Genomic DNA, 12,964 nt, shown 5'->3' with positions numbered 1-12,964 from the left:
GAACTGCCTTTTCTCTGTTTTAGTCACTATATGAAATAGTTGTTAACAATGGAGATGGGGAAAAAAAAATATTGCTTTTACTTTTGGTAGCCCGAACCCCAATTTTCTTTAAACAAGCAAACAAACAAACCCTTCATGGCAAAATTTTAATTCTCCAAAAGTTATTTACTGTTTTCTCAGACATGATGCCATTTGAACTAGTGTCTATTTCTTTTTATTCTATTTCATTTTGCAATCTCTTTAAGCATAGCTACTTTGGTGAAACAAGTTGTGTGGCAGACAGGATCTGCTGCTAAAAGTATGTGCTGTGATAAGACCTATGCAACTGTTTTTTTTCTGTTCATATAGCATTAACACAGGGATTTTTGATTAGAAAGCCAACTAGAGAGGATATCTAAAAAGCCTAAATCCAACACTTTCCTAAACCAGAAGAATTTTATACATTTTTCCTATTTTAGGTCATTTCCAAATAAAGTGTAAAAACCAACATATGTAATCAACAGAGACAGAGGGAAATGCTGAAATGCTGCAGAGGAGGAGATATCTTCAGTAGAAGTTTTCAGGCTCAAGAGAACGATATAGGCTTACAGAAATAAGATATATAATCTAAGAATATCTGAAATGATCCTGCTTAAGGGGCTCAAATTATACAACAATTAACTGTGGCTGCTGTGACTTCAGAAGCTCCGGAGGAAGGACAACAGCTGTTTCTAGCACAGAAGCAGTGGCTGGATGTGAGAAAGAAGCACTCCCTTCTCCAGACACTGCCAGAGGAACAGAGATTCTGGCAGACCTTGCGGGCTGAGCAAGGGACCAATAGTCACCTTCCTCCCAAGGACTCAGCTATCTGTGTCCCCCGGCTGGGTTTGGTGCATTACAGCCCTGTGACTTCTGCTCAGTGTTACTGGGAAACTCATTTTAAGGCATGAGAAAGTATGTGAGCTAAAGCCATACAAAATAACAGAAGTAAAAACACAGAATTATCATTGCTGAAACATTATGAGCAGCTCAGACTTTCAAAAGGGAAAATACAGACATGAAAACTTATAAACCCCTTGGGGTGGCATTTGGAAAACAAGGAAACTGAAGATAGTATTTCAGCAACATCAAGGATGTAGCAACAGAAGCTGATGATTGATTGATGGCTGACTGGTCAACAAACACTCAACAAGTCTTCCGTCAGGGCTGGTAAGCTTATTAATCCTTAGCCTAGTAGCTTCTTAGTCCAAGTTACCTACTGTGTATGTGTTAGCCAATAAATAATTATGCTGCACTCTAACACCGTACGTATATTTTCAAATTGCCTGACCTAAGTGACGCAGAGAAAGAGCGGGAGGGAGGGTTACAGAACACAGGAGCAGACAGGAACCTGAGGTAGTGCTGGCTGCAGGCAGAAGAAAATTGTGTCCATTCCCCTAATGCAGCTGAGACTGAAGCAGCAGCTTTAAAAGGGAAATTAGCATTTGGCCTAAACCATGCTTTCATGCTCCAGCTTATTTTCTTTAATGTAAAATCATGATATAAAAGACATTCATTATTGGAAATTCATAAGTATGAAAATCTCAGGACTGCTAATAGTGTTCTCTCCCTTCCAAAGAGACTTTATAAAAATAAATGTAATGAGAGTGTCAAGAAGAAAGAGGAAGAATAATTAAAAAAGGGAAAAGAAGAAAGGGAAAAGAGATAAGGAGCAGGGGCAGAAAAGGGGAAATAGAAAAAGAAATAGGCAATAGGAGAAAAGGATATATTAAAAGAAAAAATAATAATGTTCAAAACGAATGTTTTTACATTTTTGGTTCTTGGCTGCTGTAAGAGACTGTGTTGGACTATGTTTGTCTCGACATTGCTGCTGCACAGTTACCATTTGCTAGCCTCAATATCCTGTTGCTGTGGGGGAGTACGCACTGAAGGAGACAAAATGTCCCTGAAGAAACCACCATATCTGCCTGAAGCTAGCAGTGCCTCCAAGCTGTGCTTGCCCACGAGCAAGGTGAAGAAACCACTGTGAACACCTGGGCATGCGCCCATGGAGGAACACGGGGCAGCACATATGATAATGAGCTCCGTGGAAATGGGTGGACTCTTTGGAGAAATCACGGGGACCGGGACAATAAAAGAACTGCGTACTCCTCTCACAAAAGGGGACTGAAAATGAATGAAAAGGGAACTGAAAGGACTGAAAAGGGACTGCAGCGCTTGGAACTGGGACTTTGGCATCACCTGTCTGCTGGAACCTGGAACTTGGACCATCCATCACCTGCACCGAGACTGAGTCAACGGGACGTTGCTGGCTTCATGGTGGTGGTAACTAGTCTTGCTGCATCTCTTCCGTTCTCTTGCTTAGGTCTGCCTCTTTTTTCTTTCTTCTTCCCTCTGTCCTGTCGCTATTATCAGTTGTTATAGGAAATAAAACTTGTAAGGTTGTACGGCATCTGACCTCGTTTGTGTCTTAATCTCGCTCTTGGGATCGTTTAAGAACCCTCCCCGATATTAGATCGGGACAGCTGCTATACTGCTATATCATTCTTTCCTTCACTGTAGGCTACTAAAATCACATTCCTTGGATATTTTGCAGTACAGAAGATTATTAATGCATAAAAAAACCTCATGGCAGCTACCTGCAATTGACTGAGCCTTATGAATTCTAACAAATGACTCTTGATAGCAATCATACAAATAAGTGACTGCTATAGAAAGTTCTATCTCCAGGAACTCCATGAAAATATATTTCAGACAGATCTGAAAGCATATCCTGTTGTGCTGATGGAACCCTTTTCTGAAACTTCCTTCAAAACAACCTTGTTCTTGTATTATTTATCATTCTATTGTCTCTGATCTACACTTCAAAAAGAAAAATCCTTTGATTAATATATATGTAATATATTTCCAAATCAGTGCTGAAAATTTCAGCTACTAGGTGTCCATTATTGCTATCAGACACAAAAATGTGAAGGTGGAGAATACTGATCAGGTCATTCTGTCCAAATGCCTGCCAAGAAAGGACATACTCTGTCTATTTTTACTGTTGTTGTTATCATAAAATAACAAGGATTGCATGAATTGCTGTACTTTTTCACTATACAGCTGTAACTACTGAAACAAAAAAGTCTTACTCTCCCTCTGTAAACTAGTCCTGTCCTGCCTGAAACATGAATTATATCACAATTTGCTCCAGGGTCAGTCTGCAATCAGGTATTTCTTTCCATCTTCTCAGTGATTACATCCATCCATTAAATTACAAAAAATCCATAAAAATGAAGATAAGTATTCATAAGTATACTACTGATGAGTTGAGCTCTAACATTCTAATAGGTATCATTTTATTAGATTATGATATATTGTCTCATGTTTCTCATTAAAATTTCACTGCAAGTTTCTAATTATAATGGTGCTCCCTAATGCTACTAAAGGAAAGCATGTGCTGTAGCTAAAAAGCTAGTTTCTATAGGAGAAAAATTTGTAAAGGCACAGATGTGCCTAACTTGCATTGAAATTCAGCAAGAGCCACCTAACTGCTATTTATCCCTTAGGAGTATAACTGAAGTGTAAATATTCCTTGTGGTTGTACAGCTTGGGGAGGAAGAAAAGGTTTTATTTTCATTTAAAAAAAAAATACAGGAAAACAACCCAATTTCCCCAACAATTACATGACAGTAGGCAATGATATATTAATAATCCATTTTCTAAATACAGAACACACAATTTTTGTCCTTCATTGTAATTCTAACTTCATATATGTACATAAACTTTATGTGTTTGTGAATAAATATTTATCTATATGGAGGTAATTATATATATATATCTAAATATATAGACACATATAACTAGGTCTATTATGAAATGTGCATGACTCTCAAATTCCTAATATGACAGCTGAAGCTCTCTTCTACACAACAGTCCAGAAAAGAAAGGCTTGTCTCTTCAACTGTGTTGCTCTTAGCTCACATTACTCTTAAAATAGGGAGGGTGAAAAAAAACTGTTCTGGAGGGATGAGGGATATGAAAAGAAGATGTTAATACATGTCTGATTGATAGGAAGGTTCTCCTGAGGACTGTACTTTCCCACTAAGATTTAAAAAAAAGAAAAAAAAGGAAAAAAAGAAAGAACAATCTAAGATGACATAGTCATCATCCTATCACAAAGTGGGCAAGTGGGAAGTGTTAAGGAGAAAGAACAAAAGTACAGGAAGGCTTAAAATCAAGGACAAATATGAACCTTGGCCTCATTTGGCAAAAAAGTCACGAGGCAGGTGGGAGACTACAGCTGTGTGACAGCAGCACAACAGCAATGGTCGCTGTGTGCCACAGTATAAGACTGTGACACACTATTACCTGGACACCATAGGAAATATTGCTGTTGTCCTCTCTAATGTTAGTCTAGATAGGAGCAGAATAGTCCAAGTCTTCTTGCACAAAGGACATAGCTTAGATTTCAGCCTTAAATTTTTCTTCCTTTTCTGTCTATAGACACTCTCTTACTTCTGTTTGATATATATGAGATGTTTTCTATCACATTAGAAAATTTGAATAATTTTACAAGAGAAAATCTGACAGATAGTAATGCATGCTGCTACTGGATTCTATCCTACAGGCTTTTGGACAACAAGAGAAAAATGTAGGCCCTTTAACAAATAACAGGGAAAAATATTATGAATTTAATCTTCTGTATTTTTAAAGAGAGATCTAATGTGCTCAACATATGGTTTTTTTTGCTTTAATATTAAATCTTTTGCAATTACCTAAGGCTGCTTGTAAAGTTGTCCTGGTTTTATCTAGGATAGAGTTAATTTTCTTCCTCATAGCTAGTACAGTGCTGTGTTTTGGATTTAGCATGAGAATGATGTTGATAACACACTGATGTTTTAGTTGTTGCTGAGCAGTGCTTACACCAAGTCAAGGAATTTTCAGCTTCTCATACTGCCCTGCCAGCAAGGAGGCTGGGGGTGCACAAGAAGTTGGGAGGGGACACAGCAAGGACAGCTGACCAGATGGGCCAAAGAGATATTCCATACCATATGACGTCATGCTGAACAATAAAACTGGAGGGAGTTGGCCTGAGGGGTGGCGGCCCACTGCTTAAAGACTGGCTGGACACTGGTTAGCGGGTGGTGAGCAATTGCATTGTGCATCACTTGTTTTGTATGTTCTTTTATCATTACTATTTTTTTCTCTTCCTTTTCTGTGCTGTTAAGCTGTCTTTTTCTCAACCCACAAGTTTTACCTTTTTTCCAATCCTCTCCCCCATCCCACTGGGGGAGAGTGAACGAACGGTTGTGTGGTGTTTGGCTGCCTGCTGGGTTAAACCACAACACAAGTGTTCTTCTAGATAAAGTGAGACAATTCCTTTTCACTTTTCATTGTAATCCTTTCTTTGACGAAAGAACAACAACATACAGATAGATTAATCAGTTTTGCACATCATGTACACTTGTTTCATTTCTACCACTACTTCACTAAATAACTGAAATGAAAATGATGATAAATTAGAAATCTTCTGTCTACAAATGCATTTCTTTCTAAAATTTGACAGAATACTTGTTAAAAATACTAATGAATGATCACATGCATACAGCATATATACTATATAGTATAACACAGAGTATACTAATAGCATAAATGATGTCCCAATTAAATCTGGTACACTGAGAAGAGAGTTTTATCATTTAAAAAAATTTAGCATGGCTTTTCCCTTCTAAGTATGTAATCAAATATTAAAATAATGGGTATCCTCCAGTTTTGGAAAAAAATATCATCAGGATATTTTACATGTATATGAAATTGTGCATATGAATATACATATTTACACAGTTACATGACAAAGTGTTGCAGGTATCAAAGTCACAAGTTTTACCCATAAGAACAATCTGATATCTTAGGGTGACCAATGTACTAGTTTTAATTTCAATGCACTTCAAAGATTTTTCAACATTTTATTGCTATATACTTATAGAACTAGGTTTTAGTGTTATATATCCTTATAAGATACAGATGGGGATGGTGGTTATATTTTAAAATGGATATTTATCTTTAAAAGCCTGTTAGAAATTACAGGGTGTAACAGTAAACATCTTAACTTGAAATACATGTTTTATTCCTCACTTAGTCTGTAAATTCCTCAGTGCAGAGTAGTGGATTTTCTTTCAATTTCTCTTTGTGTTGAAATTACTGAAGATTTTAAGGAAAAGATTTCAGAAGGGATAATTCTGTTATTAATGTGAATCCTGGTAATAAATGAAATTAAATCGAAAAAAAAAAGATAATTTGGCTTAGATTTTTTTTTTTTTTTAAAAGCACATGCCACAGTCTTTAATTATTTTACTTCAGAGAGGCATCATGGTTTATTAAACAAATGACTGAGTGATGACTCAGGAGATCTGTAATCTAGTCCTCATATTACACCTGGGTGACCTTAGGCGGTCAGTGCACCTCTCCATATCTTAATTACTGACAAAATGCAGTGGAACAGTCAAACACTGTTGAATCAGTATCCTAGCAAAACTCTCTTGGGTTTGCTGCTTTGTTTTACTTTTTCTGTCTATATGTTCATATGACGCAAAGATCCTTTTCTCGTTACAGCAGCACGTCCTGAAAAAAGCTTGCTTGGGCTCTACCAGCAGAGGCAATGGGGTTGTGCTGTAGCTCCCTCTCTGCACCTAGTCCTTTGAGGATCAGCCTGCAAAGAAAGGAGAAATCACAGAGGTGTCTGAGCCGGAATACCTCTATGTGAAGTGAGCAGCCAGAGCAGAAGCCCTAAGAGGTATAAGAAAAAGACAGCAGTGGCAATTCCAGAGGGGTAAATACAAAAAGCAGGTGAAAGTAGTGATGTGCATGGGTGGTTGTGTTCAGCTGTTTTCAGGTGTACAACCTTCTCCTGCTTTTGGGGGCGTAGATAGACATTCACCTTTGTGACAGTCTAGGTACTATAGTCTGAGATCTTTTGTACTACATAAACAATTGTTTAATTAATTGGATGGTTAGACCATGCTCAAAACCTGTCTTAAGATAAAATTGGTGTAATGTTGAGGATAGCTTGAGTAGAAATTCATCTCACTGAAGGTCAAACATCTGCAGCTAGTTACATTTCAGCCTATAGTTCCCTTTATAGTCTGATATATTTTAGGCTTCTGTTTAAGTTGTGATTAATTGTCTTTTTCTCACTGCAGACCTTAAAGGGAGGCAGGGGTGACTAGCTGAATAGCAGATTCCTATAATTCCTGATATGAATTCTATGTAACTACAAAGCATTTTTAATGGTGGTCCCTGAACATCGGTGTTGTGCTCTAACCCATCAGTGTGAATGCTCTCTCAGTTTATGTCATAGTTCACAGAAAGTTATTGTATTCAAGGTACATGAAACTGTAGTCAAAAATATAATTTAGGTTTATAACTTTTAAGACAGCATAGATGACAACTGAAGAGCATGAGACTGTTTAATTCCAGCACTTTCACAAACGCATTCATTCCACTTAGAGACAAGGCTTCTCTATTCAAAAGCTAAAAGTATAAATTTAGAGTAAGAAAGAGGATGCACAGCTTGCAGATACAGCAGCTAAGGTAGAGGACTGAGTAAGGTATACATGAAACCATAATATATATTGTCTGCACTATAAAAACAAAATGAACAAACAGAAAACCACAAACCAAAGTGATACTTTTACCACAACATTTATCCTAACATTTTTCTCAAAGCTTTTCTTCACGTGAAAAAACTTTTTGTTAAAGATCACAGTAAATAAGATAGCCAATACAAGTAGAAAAAAGAAACAACATTTGTAAAATTTTTTTTTGGAAGAAATTAAAATATGTTTCCCAATTACATTTAACTGCAGTCTTCCCTGCTTGTGTGTTCTCCCCATGAATCCAAACCTGCTGGATGTTTTAAAATCCAAGATAAGAATACACAGGTTTTTATATTCCTCTTTCTTTAGCTAGTATAAAAACTTGTGAATCCAAACCAACATTAAGGAGACACATTGATAATGTAATTAATTATACACAAAGCCACTATTAAGTTAGATTAATTGTGTTCAGAAGCAAATTCTGTCATAAGGATGCCCATGGGAGCTGTGTTAACACATACAACAGGAGAATATTGTTCTTTGGAATAGAACTATCTTATATCTCTGTTTATGTGGATTTAAATGTATTTTATGTGAAATGCATTATTGCTACAGTCTCAGGTGGTATTCTTTGAGATAAATGATTGTTGTCTGAGTTATCCCCTCCTCCCCCCCACCATTATTTAGAGATTATTGACTGATTGTGGTGGGTTGACCCTGGCTGGATGCCAGGTGTCCACCAAAGCTTCTCTATCACTCCCCTCCTCAACTGGACAGGGGAAAGAAAAGATAACAAAGGGCTCGTGGGTCTAGATAAGGACAAGGAGATCACTCAGCAGCTACTGTCACAGGCAAAACAGACTCGACTTGGGGAAATGAGTTTCATTTATTACCAATCAAATCAGAATAGGGCAATGAGAAAAAAAAAAAAAACCTGAATCTTAAAACACGATCCCACCACCCTTCTCTTCTTCCTGGGCACAGCTTCACTCCTGAATTCTCTACCTACACCCCACAGCGGCGCAGGGGGATGGGGAATTGGGGTTGCGGTCAGTTCATCACATGTTGTCTCTGCTGCTCCTTCCTCCTCAGGAGGAGGACTCCTCACTCATCCCCTGCTCCAGCGTGGGGTCCCTCCCACAGGAGACAGTCCTCCATGAACTGCTCCAACGTGAGTCCTTCCCACCGGCTGCAGTTCTTCACAAACTGCTCCAGCATGGGTCCCCCACGGGGTCACAAGTCCTGCCAGAAAACCTGCTCCAGTGTGGGCTGCCCTTTCCACAGGGCCACAGATCCTGCCAGGAGCCTGCTCCAGTGCAGGCTTCCCACCGGGTAACAGACTCCTTCGGGCACCCACCTGCTCTGGCATGGGGTCCTCCACTGGCTGCAGGTGGATATCTGCTCCACTGTGGACCTTCATGGACTGCAGGGGGACAGCCTGCCTCACCATGGTCTTCCCCACGGGCTGCAGGGGAATCTCTGCTCTGGCACCTGGAGCACCTCCTCCTTCTCCTTCTTCACTGACCTGGGGGTCTGCAGCATTGTTTCTCTCATCTCACATGTTCTCACTCCTCTCTCCAGCTGCAGTCTGCTGTTACGCAGCAACTTTTTTCCCCCTTCTTGAATCTGTTATCCCAGAGGCACTACCACTGTTGCTGATGGGCTCAGCCTTGGCCAGCGGTGGGCCCTTCTTGGAGCCAGCTGGCATTGGCTCCGTCGGACATAGGGGAAGCTTCTAGCAGCTTCTCACAGAAGCCACCCCTGTAGCCCATCCCACTACCAAAACCTTGCCATGCAAACCCAATACAGTGATATACAAGAGAGTCTTGAGGCCAAGGCATCTACAAAAGTATAATTAAGAAAAGAGGTAGAGACAGATGAGTTATAAAATATTTGAGATCTTTAAGCTTTAGACAACGATATTTATTTTTTTGTTAAGTTAAACCAAGACTTACCTCTAGAAGAAATAGAAAATATGCACACAAAAGTATAACAAATATTAAAGTAGATACACAACAATGAAAGTAGTATTATGGATACAAGTGCACTATTAAATATTCAGGAATAGTGTGCATGTAATACATAAAAGTCTGTTTCACAAGTGTGATTATTTTTCTAAAATAGTGATAGATGCAAAAAGCAGGATTAAGATTATTTGTCAGAAGAAAAATTAATACATTCAACTGGAGCATATAATGGAACAAAACCCACACATTCACAGAGATATCTTTCTAAATGAAATAAGAATGTCTAAACTAGAATGGAAAAAAATGCGTAGAAAAAGTGGAGATATAGACACACTTCACTACAACTGAAAGTTAAGTTTTACTAGGGATCAGAAAGAAAGAAATGAAAGGGCTAAGGGAGCAGTTTATGTTCTGAAACCAGAAAAACAAAGCAAACCCAACTTTTGAAGGCAAAATGCACTAAAGTAAATGTACTTAGGATATTATTTTTTCCTCTGGAGAACACTGTAATTCTGAAAAAAAAAGTATTTTTGAAAAGAAAAACATTGGAAGTTTTTGTCTTTAATATATATGTCCTAGTTTCAGCTGGGATAGAGTTAACTGTCTTCCTAGTAGCTGGTACAGTGCTATGTTTTGAGTTCAGTATGTGAAGAATGTTGATAACACTGATGTTTTCAGTTGCTGCTAAGTAGTGTTTAGACTAAGTCAAGGATTTTTCAGCTTCTCATCCCCAGCCAGCGAGAAAGCTGGAGGGGCACAAGAAGTTGGCACAGGACACAGCCAGGGCAGCTGACCCAAACTGGCCAACGGGGTGTTCCATACCATGTGACGTCACATCTCATATAGGAACTGGGAAGTGGGGGCGGGGAATCGCCGCTCGGGGACTAGCTGGGTGTCGATCGGCGGGTGGTGAGCAATTGCACTGCGCATCATTTGTACATTCCAATCCTTTTATTATTGCTGTTGTCATTTTATTAGTGTTATCATTATCATTATTAGTTTCTTCTTTTCTGTTCTATTAAACTGTTCTTATCTCAACCCACGGGTTTTGCTTCTTTTTCCCGATTTTCTCCCCCATCCCACTGGGTGTGGGGGGGGAGTGAGTGAGCGGCTGCGTGGTGCTTAGTTGCTGGCTGGGGTTAAACCACGACAATATACTATTGAATAAATCTCAGATTAATATAAAGAATGTATTCTGTGGAAAAAAACAACTGTTCCAAACTCTGACTTTTAAATAAGAACAATAAAAAAGAATATTTATGCTTATAAAAGAAGTTTCAAAATGAAATAAATCTGTAAAAATTTCAAAAGTTTGAAAAATCTTTGAAATGTCATCAAAATCAATGCTGAAATATGTTTTCACAAATCAATATTTTCAAAGGAAATTTTGTCCCTTCCATAGTTTTCTATTCTAAGGTCTCTAGTGCAAGAACTTCAGGAATTGTGATTTTGTAAAAGGGTCAAACATTAGTGGACTTCAATCATTTATCATCAAGCTTCTAGACACTAAAGAAATATACAGAATAATTTTAGTATGCTATTTGTTAGAATTATTTGAAGCAAGAAATTTAAAGAAAATATTTAATTTTATGTATACAGGTCATGGTTCAAGTTTTGCTTTTAGGTACCCATATATGAAATGGAAGCAATTTCTTTAGTTGATTGTTTCAAGATAGCCTTGACCAATATTCCAATTTTGATAAGAAAGGAAGCCCAGTGTACAAGCTGCAATGTGTATTAACCAGACTTGAAAATAAAACAAGTAGCAAATAACCAACTTTAGAACGACACAAACATAGTCAATCTCTTTTCCAATTAGATGGGATAAGTTAAACAAAAAATTAGAGGAGGGAGGTTGGAGAATAAAAAATGCAGGATATTTTTTTTTGTTGTTGTGGTCAAAAGCAGACTGCAAAGATTTCTAAATTGATAGCTTGCAGCTCATATTTAAATGCTCTGTCAAAAGCATAATCACAAGCAGTTGTTTCAGGTTTATTTCAGCCTGACAAGCTTTGATGTCCTAACACTGCAGAAATTTTGAAGAACTTTGAAAAATAATCAAGCTACAAGGTACATGAAGCATCACAATAACTGACAAAAGGAAAGAAGGTGCTGCAAATTTAAAATACTGAAGTGCATGAGATGACCTAAAAATGCCAGCAAAGTCTTCCATGACAGTTTTTCAAGAAGTGATAATTTTATACACAATCCGCATTCTACAAATATTCACAAAGTACTGAGAAGTAGTGCAGCCAGCATGACATTGCCAACAACCTTCTTCAGAAAGCAAGCCGTGGCAATTGGGATCCATATTTAGCTTTACTGAACTTGCTTTTATCACAAGAATAGACTCGTCAGCTCATTTGGAAGAAGAGCTAGAAATCTTTCTCAAAAAATACTGACATGTGCTCACAAAAATACGTATAACTTGTACACGAAAAAAGTTGCGCAAGATTTTAAAACCAAATGTTTCTAGAGCATAGGAAGGTAATGCTTATAGACAGAAGTCTACTTAGGGCACAGCATTCAGCAGTTCACTGAGAAAAGACAGAGACCGATATTGCTGTTTTGCTGTTTGTCTGACTGCTAATATATTGCAACTATTCAACAACATGATTGCCATGTGCAAGTTCTCCCTTTTTTCGACAGCTGGAAGTGTTACTGCTCTGTAGGTTACATAGTCACTAATGAAAAATGGAAAAAAACCTCGCAGATAAAAAAGAATTTATCCTTAAGCAGTTTATCTGAGAAGTTACCATCAGACCAGCAGGAGGCTTGAATATGTTCTGCCAAATCTGGAGCTGCTTAAACTCCGTGACTATGTTTCTTCAATTAGTGGTAGGGAAATAAAGTAAAAATTAAAAATTAAAAAATGGAAAAATCAGCTAATAATAATATATTAATAAAAAATTTGATATTTGATCAGACACAATGACAGGACAGGAAACAATTGTGGTACACAGGACTGTAAAGAACTCTATCAAGTATGAAAAGGAACATTTGAAGAATAAATATATTTTTTAAAAAACAGACAAAGAAGAAAACCTAGTGGCAATTTCTTCAGAAGTAAGGCTTGCTGAGATTAGGGATGATAACCTTGTAGCTAAAATAAAACTACATATAGACTTAGTTGTTTTAAAATCTTTCTCTTTTTAATGATTTTTATATAATGTGAAATTATCCTTTGATGCAGATCTACAAATGGGTCATTGACTTCTGTGGGGTAAAAAGCAGCAACAAGTTCATTGTATCTTGCTGCATATGATTCATTGGTGCAAATTATCCTGTACTTCAGTGAGGTAAAGGCATAAAGCCTGACTTGTAAGAGAATGAATTTTATGAAGATGGAAAGAGGGAGGTTCCCTGAAGAGTTCTAAGATTTTTTTTAACCTACACCATGTTTTGAAGAATAGAAATGAATGATTAGGAAATTATTTC

At 37.7% G+C, this 12,964-nt stretch overlaps 1 long non-coding RNA gene across 1 annotated transcript; it reads left to right on the top strand.

Annotated features, from left to right (window-relative positions):
- The first annotated feature begins 1,815 nt into the window (after nucleotides 1–1,815).
- LOC115344158 lies at nucleotides 1,816–11,901 on the top strand. Its single transcript, XR_003924454.2, has 3 exons — nucleotides 1,816–2,304; nucleotides 6,577–6,757; nucleotides 11,517–11,901. It is a non-coding gene; the product is annotated as an uncharacterized LOC115344158 (long non-coding RNA).
- The last annotated feature ends 1,063 nt before the right edge of the window (nucleotides 11,902–12,964 follow it).

This window comes from Aquila chrysaetos, chromosome 7 (assembly GCF_900496995.4).
Source record: "Aquila chrysaetos chrysaetos chromosome 7, bAquChr1.4, whole genome shotgun sequence".
In the NCBI taxonomy this organism is placed as follows: Eukaryota; Metazoa; Chordata; class Aves; order Accipitriformes; family Accipitridae; genus Aquila; species Aquila chrysaetos.
The sequence above is the reverse complement of the archived record's forward strand: the minus strand, read 5'-3'. Positions and strand labels throughout refer to the sequence as shown.